Source organism: Marmota marmota, unplaced genomic scaffold (genome assembly GCF_001458135.2).
Source record: "Marmota marmota marmota unplaced genomic scaffold, marMar, whole genome shotgun sequence".
Classification (NCBI taxonomy): domain Eukaryota; kingdom Metazoa; phylum Chordata; class Mammalia; order Rodentia; family Sciuridae; genus Marmota; species Marmota marmota.
The window spans coordinates 15,259,939-15,273,190 of NW_025999961.1; the positions used below are offsets into that span (position 1 = coordinate 15,259,939).

The following is a 13,252-nucleotide window of genomic DNA, read 5'->3' on the forward strand; positions in this document are numbered from 1 at the left end:
TTAGGTCCCTGGGGCATCCTTTGGGGTTCATGTTTTGTCCCTGGTAAGCAGAGATTTCTGTTTGTTGGTGCCATGCCCTAAGCAGCTTTTCTCCACCATGCCCTTCCACCACAGTGCTCTGCCTCATCTGGGACCCAGAGCTGTATAATCAGGACCATGGACTGAGCCTCTGAAACTCTTACCCAAAATAGTCTTCCTTTTCTACTTTGTTCTTGTCAGGTCATTTGTTCACAGCAACATTAAAGCTGACTAAAACAATAGTTGACTTTTGTTCCATTTTAAGGAAAACCTCTCGGATAGGTCTCTGACTTCTTTTCTTCTTCCTCCTCAAAGTATTTCACATAAAGCAGCCACTGTGATCATTTACAAACACATATTTCACAATGTAAACCCTGGCAGACTTCTGTAGGTTCTTAGTTTTAAGCAAAATCTGCTAGCCCCTGAGAGAACAGGATAACCTAGAAATATTGTAGGTAGTCAGATACTTTTAACAGAAATGAGGTAGGATAGAGGATACAAAGATGGGTAGAAATGAGAGAATACGAATAAGGAAAGATACTACTACTCCAGGCCAATAACTTCCCAATTTTTGACAAATCTTTCTATCTTGGAGTTAGTGTATATTAGCTCATTTCTGAAAATTGCTTTATTTTGATTGAACTTTACATACAATATTTTCCTACACATTATATCATCTGACTATTTGAAACAAATGAAATATATATTAAGAAACTTATAGGCCTATTCCACAAGTTATATAGATAGAAGAGACAATGTCAGCTTGAGGAACCTGGAGAGAACAAAACCGCCACAAATGAATTTCTTGCTATCTGTGATAAAAGAACTGAGTTGATCAGGCAGAAATACTTCCCAAGCATCTTTCCATGCCCAGCCTTCACAAAGTTCCCATTAAAAGAAGAACCCAAGACCCAGGAGGGCACATCTGGCTCTCTAGATTGCCCCCATTATTCTCTCAGAATTCACATCTTCACATTTCCCCTTCAAATAAAACTGTTCTCTTTGCTAAAACCTGAGGCATCTTTAAATTCTTTTCTGTGACTTGTTAAGAACCATCTGATTAGAGGTTACCTTGACCTCTGTAAAAGCTTCCTTGTGCTTCTTTATGGTGACAGTATCAGTTTTTCATAATCAAATTTAAATAACTCTTGTTTAAGAAATGGTATTATCCTATCAATTTTTCCATTTCAAAAGGATCTTTCACCAACACTTTTTCTTTTTTTTCAGAACAGAAATAACATTTCTCAACCATCTTTAACTTTCCTTTGGTAGTTAATCCTTGGGTACTGAAATCTCCAGGATAAAAAACAAAAAGGCAATTAAAATATTCATTTTCATTTTTAAAAAGTAACTGACTCTTATGACTCCATAGCAAAACCTTTTGCAAATGACTACTTTTTTAGGTTATTACATTTTTGCCCTTCAAACATTTGAAAGAATATCTAATTGAGTTGTCAGGGGCAGCTGAGTATAAATGAGCTTTTAAGTATATCACTCTATGATTTTGTTATAATTCAGTAAATGATTCAAATAAATGAGTGATATTGTTATAATAAAATATTTCGACTCCCAATTACTTATTTCTGAGAACAAGATTTCTTGGTGTCTTGATCTATGAAAATATAGGAATGAAGTGCACTCTCCTACATTCTCACAATAAGCAAGATTGCACAGTGGGGACTTTGTCTCAAAAGGAAAACAGCTTTAAGGGATGGATTTTCAAAACAGTGTTTCTTAAGTAGTTACATTTAAAAGGTATACAATGTTTATGTTTTGATTCAGAATTTAATAATTTAAAAACACAATTCATGGCAGGGGATCTAACTCAGTGGCAGAGTGCTTCATACCACGTGTAAAGCACTGGGTTTGTGACCCTGGAGCTCCACAGTAAAATAAAGGCATGCTCTCCATTACTGTCCATCTATAACTATAAACAACAACAACATCAACAACAAAACTCAATTCAAAGAGAAAAACACCCCATACTGAAAAATCAATGTTAAAATATTTAGTCTGTATAATCTATAAATTATTTTTGTAGTCTTTTTTAACTGAGAATTGAACCCATGTGCACTATACCACTCTCCACTGAACTACATCCTCAGACTATTATTATTATTATTATTATTATTATTATTATTATTATTACTATTATTTTGAAACAGGGTACTACTGAATAGTGAAGGCTGGTCTCAAACTTGCAGTCTTCCTATTTGAGCCTCCTGAGTATTTTGGATTATAAGCATGTGCCACTGCATCCTGCTAATAAATTACATTTGTTTATAGGTAAAAAAATCTATTCAGAGAAAGTAGAAATGAAATTCAAATAAAAATTCAAGATATTACATATATTTATATATTTTGTACATATATATATCATGTATGCATAATATTGAATACAAATTATCAGTGATACCTAGATTCTTTTGGAAATACTTCAAGCTACTGTAACAGAATTATTTTCAATTTTCATCATTTTAAATATGTTGGGAATGATATCCATTTGTAACTATTTAAACTCATTATGAAAAAAAATTAGCTACCACAAGAACATATGTGAGGGCTGGGGTACATGTAGTTCAGTGGTTCAGTGCTTGCCTAGCATGAATGAAGCCCTGAGTTTAATCTCCAGCATGGGAAAAAAATCTGAAAAGATTGTCTTCTGTTATATATATATATATATATATATATATATATATATTAAAGTATCATACTGGTGGAGGAGAGTGGTCCTCATTAATTCACGGAAGACAATCTTTCCCCTTTCCTATTCTAAGCCCAATTTCTCAAGGAAATTTGCATTGTGTATCCTGCCTATGTCCCTATGATATGCATGTGAAGCTTTTAACAAGCTACGTGACCCTAATTCCTGAGTTACATACAACCCAGTGAGATCAGAAAAGACAACACCTAAATTTTGCCGTCTCGGTGAGAGTTTAGCTTTGCCACCATTCTAGATATTTGACTTTTTCCTTGGATGATGACAAATAGCTAGAACTGATAGCTACTCCAAACACCATATAAATTTAAAATGAATTAAGGAAGAATTCATAGCAAATCAATGTGTCAAATCCTTTTATATGAAGAAAAGTCATCACTTATTCTGAGAATGTGTACATAATATATATCTGATGGCCTGTATAAAAAGTGAGTATTCTTTATGTCTGTGTAATCTGTTTAGTGGATTGCCTGTGACACACATTAAAATTTATTTAAAAAATTACTCAACAATGAAATTGTTTGAGGGGATTTTCTGGATTGGTAGGAACATCATTTTACATTTTTCCCTCAATACATAGAGAATAAGGAGAGATTTTTGGATAGGTATAAAATGGAGCACAGGTGGATTCAGAAGGGACATAGAGAAATGACTGTCGTATAGCTAGTTAAAGACTTTGATTTATTTGAAACTTACAAGATAATGCCTTGAAAGTGAGAGTTTTGGAAAGGTAATTTTTAATCTCTCTAATCTCAGTATCTGAATGTCTAAAACATTGAAATATGTTCTGAAAAATGAAAAAGAATGGTCTACATTGCTAAAGCCTGAGGTGAAACTGCTTCCCATCTCCTCAAATCTAGATATGCCTCCTGAGATGCAAATTAATATATCTATATTTCTATCTATCTATATATCTATCTATCCATCTACCTAATAAATAGGTGAAGAGGGAGGATTTTCATCCAAAGTAAAAATTGTTAAATTATAGGAAAATTGGATAATTTTAAAAGTGAATATGGAATTTGTTTAGAGAATATTATTAATAAATATCAGACATTGGCATTATCAGAACTTCTATAAGAGTTAAAAAAACACATCATTGATGGGAAATGCTGTGGCTTGATGTCTAAATACTTCATAAGAAGGTTTACACAAACAAACCCAATAATAATGAAGGTCAGATTTCTAAATAGCAAAAAAAAAAAAAAAATGATGAAAATATCTCTTTGCTTACACACAGATTAGATGAAGCTGTGTAAGGAAGATCCAAATCAGTAAACATGTAAACACTGTCTTAGTCCACCTCTCAAGGGACACTGAGATGAAAAGCAGTGTTTTAACAAGGAGTACACACTAGAGAGAGAATATGGCAATATAATTGGTTGAGTCAATAACCGTGGCTGTTTTCTCCAGCTGCTGAAATTGAGAGGTGATATTTACCAAAGAATGAGAAGTGATATTTTTTTCCTTCTTCCAAAAAAGGTGATCAGGGATTTGTGTCTTGGACATGGGATCCTGATCTGCATTAGGAAGAGAAAGTCAAAAGACCTTTGCAAACACAATAAAGTGATTTTAGAGCTAAAATTGCAGTAGGAGGAGTTGGCTTAAGAGGTTAATGAGCAGAGTCTGACTTCAAAGGATGGGAAATGGCTGGTCACAGAGGTCTGACTCTTTTTTCACTTTTCTTGCATTCTAAAGGCAGCAAGACCTCTGGAAGGGTTGGCTGTGGAAGGTTTCCAGTAGAAAATTGAATGGTGACATAGTGAGCACTACAAAATTGTTTGATGTTATAGCAATGAAAGGGTATATGTCTTGAATAACAAATCTGCTTTCAAGAAGCCCATGAAGGTGGGTGGATATGGTGTTAATCTCTGGAATAATAGCAACAGATAACAAAGAAAATGCTCTTGCTCTGTTTGTTTTAATTGCAAGGCTTCTGGGATTTTTATAACATAGAAAGGAAAAGAAAGGCTTTAAAATATAGATCTAATTCTTTTTAAAATAATTAAGTACAGACAGAGTCAAATCCAATTTTATTCATAAGAATAAGTAATGTACACTTTTTTTTTTTCACTTGAGCATTATGAAGAAAATACTTAACTCTTAGCATTGACATTGCCAGCTTTTTCGTATACTGGGAATAATGACAAACTTCCTTAGAAATGATGGCTACATCTTGTCTTAGTCCATTTCATGTTGCTATAACAGAACGCCACAAACTGTATAATTTATAATGAACAGAACTTACTTTCACAGTTCTGAAAACTAGAAGGAAGTCAAAGATCAAAGGGCTGCATCTGGAGAAGGACTTCTTGCTTCATAGTAACAAGTAGAAGGCTTCCCATGGGGTGAGAAAGAGGGAAAGGGAATGATAAGGAACCCACTCATTTGAAACCTTATTAATGCATTCATGAGGTCAAATAACTTATGACCTTGATACCTTTTAAAAGTCTAACCTCTTAACGCTGGTTCCTTGGAGACTTAAGTTTCCAGCACGTGAATTCTGGGGAACCCATTCAAATCATAGCACATATTAATTTCAAGAATCATTCCAAAGCCTGTCAGTGAAACTTTTTAAAAATTGTTAGTGCTGATATTGCCAACGTTGTATTTTCTTAGAAGAAATATATCCTTTCTGTGATTTGAAGTGCCTTTTTTTAAACAACTAAGAAGTACTTTCTATGGTTCTATATTTTTAACAATTATCTCATTGAGAACTTTTGAATGTAACACACTCTTCCTGTGTTTTTTCTTATATAATGTAGTTGTATAAAAGCAAAATGATCTTTTTTCAGAAAGTTAAAAATCGGGTATTGATTTATGCCACATTTGTGTCTATATTAGATTGTGGAGAAAGCAATGCAGCATGCTACAGAGAGCATGTACTTTGGATATAAGCAGTACCAGGATTTGGATCCTGATCATATCACTTCCTTTTAACCATTTTCCCCAGATTATTAGGTTAATTGCTATGTACTTGAAACTTCACATTTCTAAGGGATAAATTAAATATGAATAAATTGAATATTAGATGAAGTTATATGTATGTATATTCTGGCAAAGGCCATCTGATGGGTGGAATTTCAATCCCCAGCACATATGTAGGAAAGTATTAAAAAATGGATAACTTTATAATAGTAATAGAAAATAAATTCTCCCAAATTATGAGACATATCACTATGGAAAATGGCTTAGAATATCCCCAAAGTTCTCAGCCTCTTTTCCCTGTATATTTCTCTGTCTCTTATAAATAACTAAACTATATCTCTTTGGATTTTTTAAGCTTAACATTTTGATATTCCTTATCACAGAAACTAATGTATTTTCAACCACACAAAATATATTTGTGTGATAATTCCATGAAAACACAGATTGATCTGATTTCTGATTTTTTTTTTTTATGATCTAGGTCTCCTTCATATATTAGGAATTATATTTACAAAACTTTTTGGGGTGTTGTATTTCTTTACTTGTTGAGTTTGTGTAGATTAAATGAATAAGCATTGGAAATAAGTAGAATCAAACAACAGAAATGGTACTGCTATATTACACTGAACTTGTTTTAGTTGTAACCTTTAAAATAAGAAAACCATCCCCCACTTATATTGAATGTGCCCTTCAATTTTTTTCTTATTTTTTCTTTCTTTCTTTCCTTTTTTTTTTTTTTTCTTTGTGTGTGTGGGTGGGTGGCTGGGTGTAGGGATTGAAACCAGAGCATTACATATGCTAGGCAAATGCTCTAATATTTAGCTACACCCTCACCCTCTACCCTGAAATTTTTAATATTTGGTTCTTTTTAGTCAACTGATTACAAGAATAGCTGTTAGTCTGGAACATCAATATCCTTACTGCTCCATATTTGCAATTTGTCCTCCTTGGGGAACAGGAAATTTTCAAATTGCATAGACACATTTGAATTTTCTAGTATCCCTTGAACCTGATGACCCTTTTCAATGTGAAACTGTCAATGCTTTTGCAGATGCTACATAAAGGTCTCTCCAAACTGGAATAGACACTGATGTATTATTGCTAAGATGTGATCCCAAATGTTAAATTTTAATCAACATTAAAACCAAGTTATGAGTATTCCAGATTGCATAATTCTAATAGAATAAGTGACATTTTAGACACCTAGATACATAGAGTACAATCTATGTATAATCTATAAATTAGAATGTGTTTAATTTAAAAATTAAGTTGTTAATGTGCTTGTCATTACATTGTGCTTATTATGTTTTGGAAGTCATCATGGTAAACATTGCTGTTATCATTTACATATTCCTTCCTGAAACACATACAATGCACACCTATACAGTTTCCTGAAAAGAATTTTGTCCTCAAATGGGTATAATCAATTTTATTGTATTTTCAAAAATTTTGTGTTTGAATAGATTGAATAGATAATTTTTAACTTGTTGGTGGATGGTTGTTCTTCCATTGATGCACAGAATATACAGGGAAGAGGTATTCTGGAATTTTTCTATTTCTTGGCAATAGCCATGAGATCATTGTCAAAGTAAAAACATCTGCATTAAGCATCTATATAATTTACTAAATGTGATTTAAACAACAAATATTCTTTTCCTACTTGGCCATTGTTTCTCTTATAAAATTTAAAATTTATCTTTAAAATTAAATAAAAAGCTAGATAGCCTTAAATTATATACAGCTATTTAAAATATACATAATCACGTACTTCCCTGTGGTTTGAAAAATGCATTTTTAAAAGCTTCTCTTTATACAATTAACCCTATGAATTCCTTTGGTTGGCCATATGGGTTCCACATTGTGAATGTTTTTAAGGATATATGTGTAGCATAAGCAAAATTTCAAGGCCATTTAAATGAAAAGGAAAAAAATGGTAATAAAATGTAGTTATCTCTTTTGAAGAATGAAATCAATTTTTATTTGATAAAATTAATTATATTTTGAGTTGGTTCTGTGACACAACCAGGAAATAAAGCTCTATTTTTCCAAGGGAATGTATTTTTCACACCAATTCAAATACATCAACTATTCAAACCAGTTTTAATATTATTTATTTAATGTTTTCACATGTCATTAGAAACTAGTTTTTAGTTAACGATAAAATGAAGTAAGAGAAAATACAGTGTCTGAATTATTAAATTGAGAAAGCTTAAAATAAAGTGAGGTTATGTTTAACTTACAAATTCACAGTTAAATTAAGTTCCATAGAGTCACATCATATATATATATATATATATATATATATATAACCTTACTTCTAAATTAATCGAGTAAATAAACAATTTATTTGATAAAATACATATTTGAGTCAACTTTTATTCAGCTGTGACTAAAAGATTCAAGCAGAACAATTGTCGAGAGGGAAAATTTTATTTGAGGGCTCATTGTTTCAGTGGTTTTAGTCCATATAAGGCTAGTTCCACTCCTCAGGGCTTGAGGTGAGGCAGAACATTATGGCAGAAGAGTGTGTTAGAGGAAAGCAGCGCACATGATGATCAAGAAGCAGAAAAAGGAAGTCTCCACTTGCCAGATTTCAATACATACCCCAAACCACACCCAAATTCCCATCCCATTCATCCACACCCTACCATGACCATTACCACTCAGTTGATCCCTATGAAGGGATTAATTAACTAATTGGGTTACGGCTTTTACATCTCAATCATTTCTCCTCTGAACTTCCTTTCATTGTCTCACACCTATCCTTTTGGGGGACACCTCACACCCAACCAAAACAAGTCATTCTTAAAAATCTCTATAAAATATGCTGTATAATAAATTGATATGTCCTGCATTTGAAAGTGATCATGGGCTGCTAATGCCCTGGTCATTGATAGTGCAGGGAGAGGAATGGCTGGAAGACATTGTCCCCATGTTTGGAGGGTCTACCTATCCCTTCCAAACCCTGTAGCTTTCCCACATTCTGATTAAGAAAAAAACAAAATAAAATAAAATAAATTGATATACTGTTCTTAGGAAATCTTATATTTATTTTCTTCCTATACTAGAATACTTTTATTTTTTAGATAATAATTATTTAAGAAGTTGTTTTGATTTTAGAATCATATTGCACTAACTGTTCTTCAAGGTTAGAGTTGACTGAGATATATGAAATACAAACAAAAGTCAGATTTGATTCTACAACAGAGAAAACTTCAAGTGACCATTTTATCTGTTTTATTTATTCTTTCGAAAATACAAAATTTTCATGACTTTAATTATTTATTCCTTCTCCCCCTCCTCCTGACATTCATTCATTCTTTATTTCTCTTGTTTTGTTTTGAGTGACTTTCATTGCATCTTTGCTAAGTTAAATATATATACAAATGAGAACTCATTACATAGTGCATTGTATTATTCTATTTATAAATCTCATAATTGCATATATATATATAAATAAAATAAGGATATTGTATATATTACCAATCAGTACCAAGAGGGTATTTATTTAACACAGTTTATTTTAAGTAGGATTTTATAAATATTTAAAATTTTTGCATTATTTCATAATATATTCTTTTATGTATAAAGATGGATTAGATAAAAATACCCTTAGTCCAATTAAGTTCACAATTGAGATTTTGTTTCTAAATAAAATACATTATATATGTTTTGTTGAAAAAGTTTTCTGTGGAGAAACATTTTATAGTGAGTCTGCATAATGTGTACTGATTGTTTCACACTCCTTCATACCTTCTATGTGATATAAAATACATTCTTCACTCATCACTGTTATTTCATTTTGAAAAAAATATCTCATTACTTCTATGATTTGTCTTTGTAACTTAAAATAACATAAATAACATCATGGTGACATTTAAATGAGTCAATAATTTTTTTTTTAGATAATAAAAAGGGTCTTGTTTTTTATCAGATGTTGAGCAATATGTAAGTTCAGGAATGTAGAAGATACATTCTAAAGATGGCTACAGTCAATCCCTTCCCATTATGTATTCACCTTTAATTTTAACCATTAAAAAATAAATCTGTTTGTCCTTCTCTTAAATGCAGGCTACCCTTGTTACTTCTTGTTTTCATCAAAACACAATGATAAAGATATGGTACATGCCTCAGCTCTGTCCATATAAGGCTAAGAGGCTTGGCAGATTCTACATTAACTTTGGGGAAATCCATTATTCATTGTGTAGGAAATCTCACATTCCCAACACTGCAATGTTTTAGGAAGCCTTGTCAGTACATAATCAAAGCTTAGAGAACCATTAATTTATCATAATTGTATTATTTGGTAGTTGTGCAGATCTACCTATCATGTTGGTTAGCAAGACTGCTTCTCTGGAGCCTTGGAAGAAGAGCCTTCTAGATTAATTAGAGTTGTTGGAAGCATTATTTCCCTTCCAACTGTATCTGTGTGGTTCCTACATGTTAAATCCAGCAAGCTAGTGGAATCTTTTTCATGTTTCTGGTCTCTACTTTAACATCTGGGAAATGAAATCTATGCTATCTTCATGCATGAATACACTACAATGACTGCTGTATGATTGTATGTTTATATACACATATAAATATAAATATATATATACATAATTTTATATATATATATTTATATAAAATTATGATACACTGAGGAGGGAAAGGAGAGAGTAATGGGGAGTGAGATGTTCAAATTATGCCTGTGCACATATGAATATGGCATAATGAATCCTGCTATTATGCATAATTATAATACACCAATACAAAATTTTAAAAGGAAGTCATGTGATTATGATGTGATTATATTAGAATTATTTGGATTATTCAAAACAATTTTCCTAATGTAATGACATTTGCAAAGTCCTATGTGTGATGTTACAGACTCAGAGAAGTGTAACAATAGTGAGTGAATGGCAGAGGACCCATGCTTCTGCGTGTGGCAGCCACAGAGCCCTGGGCTTGTCTATCATTTTGGTGATTCGATGAAGATTACTTTAGCCTTGCTGGATTGGCCTTGCTCTGTGATTCAGTTTTCCTCACAAGCCACCCAGTCTGCCATTGGCACTACCCACGTGGTGAACACAGTGAGTAGGGCTTTTAATATTTATTGTTTCTTATTTTCTTCTCCCTTTCTTCATTGGTAGCCATCATGATCTCATCATAAAATCATCACAGTTACCAACCTCAGTGTGTGTAGTGTATATTAAGAACAGTGGGCTTTGCAGGGGAGCCCATAATCTATAGAAATCATATGTAGTTGAAAAGCAATCAAATATTAGCTATCTCAGGGGCTGCATTAGATATTTATAAATAATCTGGATATTATGTATTAGATTCAGAATTTAATATCAAGTATATTTGAGCAAAAAAAAAAACAAGGTTTTCCTCTTACACTTTACAAAGCAGTTTTTGGTTGAATTATAATAAAATAGTGGTAAGTGCTATGATTCTAAAAACTGTTATCTTTATGCATATGCTAGATTGTATTTATGTAATGTACTTGGTGAATATTGTAGCTTAATAGATTTAAATTGGAAGATGAACCACACATCAACACTGACCACATGAAAAAAAAGTGTATACAGAACTACTCTAAAAAAAATCCCAGTTTTTTACATATAATCTTCCATGTGAGAATCATAGACTGACTATCTGGTTGTCAATATTCTTTACATTATGGCACCCTGAATTTAGTAATTTGTTTGCAGGTTTGCCTTCATTATTGTGCAAGGAAGTCTTTAAAGTTAGAAATTGAACATTTAAAATTTGGACTTGAACACTCTAAACAGTGTATTCATTTTGCTTAACTAAATACCTGCAATTCATAAGGCATTTGATCATTCAACAAATATTTCAGAAAGTAAACATTGTTCATGGCTCTTCATTAGGCATTGAAATTTCCTGCATCAAACCTGTAGTCTTCTCCTTCAATTAACCTAAACTGTCATGGGCAAACACCCTTACAATGGATTTTTGAAGTAAAAGGGCATGATTGTCACAGCAATAAAAAAACTGATTTTTTTATGCAAGAAGGAACAGTGAACCCAGTACCTAATCATGAGTTAGGTACTGGGTTTTCCTGATTTAAAGCTTTTCAAAGACTTTGAAGTTCTCACGAAAAAAGAAAATATCCATTACATTCATTGACTGATGCATTATACATTTATCAAACCTTGTAACACCTGTTGTAGCCCCAAAAAACATTCTTAAAAAAGAAATAATGTTAATAAACAGTTTCATACTTACATAAGATTATGGTTTGCTAGCCATAAAATATAGAAGTAAGCAAATGTTTGAATAACAAGAAAATAAAAACACTTTGAAAAAATTAATTCTATTTAAATATTATTAATACATTAAATACGTATACAGGTAGTAAAAACATACACATACACACACACACACATAATAAATTGTTAAGTCTTTCAAGGGAAATAAAATGTTGATAGGTAAGATAGTAAGACAGTTGTTGGGTTAATGAGCTATCAGTGTGACACTCTGGATTGAAAAACAGAGAAGGTTTCCCTGAGAAAGTGCATTTAAGCCAAGATGTGATCCCAACATTCATTCTAGAACTGTATTCCATGACATAGTTCTTGTAACCAATGCAAAATTCCTTGTCAGTGAACAGACTTGCAATAGGCCAACAGTATATAAACATCAAGTTTGTTTACGAAGGCAGTGACCACAGAGGAGAGTCGCCTGACATGAAGTCAGAAATTTTGATTACGTGTTTATGTATTTGTTCATCTGATATGGGAGCTTTGTGTGAGCAAGGATTTAGGTTTCTTCACCCACTGTTTTATACAGTTACAACATGATAGAGGCATGCATATTCTAAATAGTACACAAACATTTTTGATTAACTGATGAATGAATTTTTGTTTGGAAAACTATAAAGATATTAAAAAATATATAGAATTTTAATGTCAATTTATGGTTTTGGATATTGTTGGGTTTCTGTTTCCTAATATACAAAATAAATCTCATTAAACTCTTGCTAAAAGTAAACAAAATTTCACAGAAAAAATAATGATAAAAATCAGCAAGTTGCTAAAGTCATGAAGGGATTGTATGCATTATTGTAAATATAAATAAAATTGTGGACTTTGGGAAAAAGGTAACATGATAATGAGATGAATTTTCATAAAAGGAAGCTCATTACCATTTATTCATTGAAATAGCTTGTTAGTTCAATTATTTATTTTTATCAATAGATAATTGCCACATTTATGAATGATCACACAGCTCCAATAAACAAAACTATGAATTGTCTAAAAATATTTCTAAATTTTACATTATTTCAAAAAGTGTTATATATTTATTTTAAAGATTATTATTAGTAACACATGGGGATGAAACTATTCTAAGATTATTGTTTTGGGGATTTAACACTTTCTTTTATTACATCAAATAAAACAACTTCAGAAAATCAATTATTAAAGTTATTTGAGGCATTGTGATTTTTAAAATTATATGGATGTTATTGAATTAAATGTTTTAAAAGTACTTTCAAAATTTACTAATACCTTCTATTAACACTGAAAATTAATTCTTATGAATAAGTATTTTATTTTAATACTATCTTTTGATGCT

General features: G+C 31.7%; 1 non-coding gene across 1 annotated transcript; it reads left to right on the forward strand.

Moving 5' to 3' along the window:
• The first annotated feature begins 8,512 nt into the window (after positions 1 to 8,512).
• Positions 8,513 to 8,646, forward strand: LOC125616754. The gene has a single exon (XR_007347499.1). It is a non-coding gene; the product is annotated as a small nucleolar RNA SNORA71 (small nucleolar RNA).
• Positions 8,647 to 13,252: the final 4,606 nt, after the last annotated feature.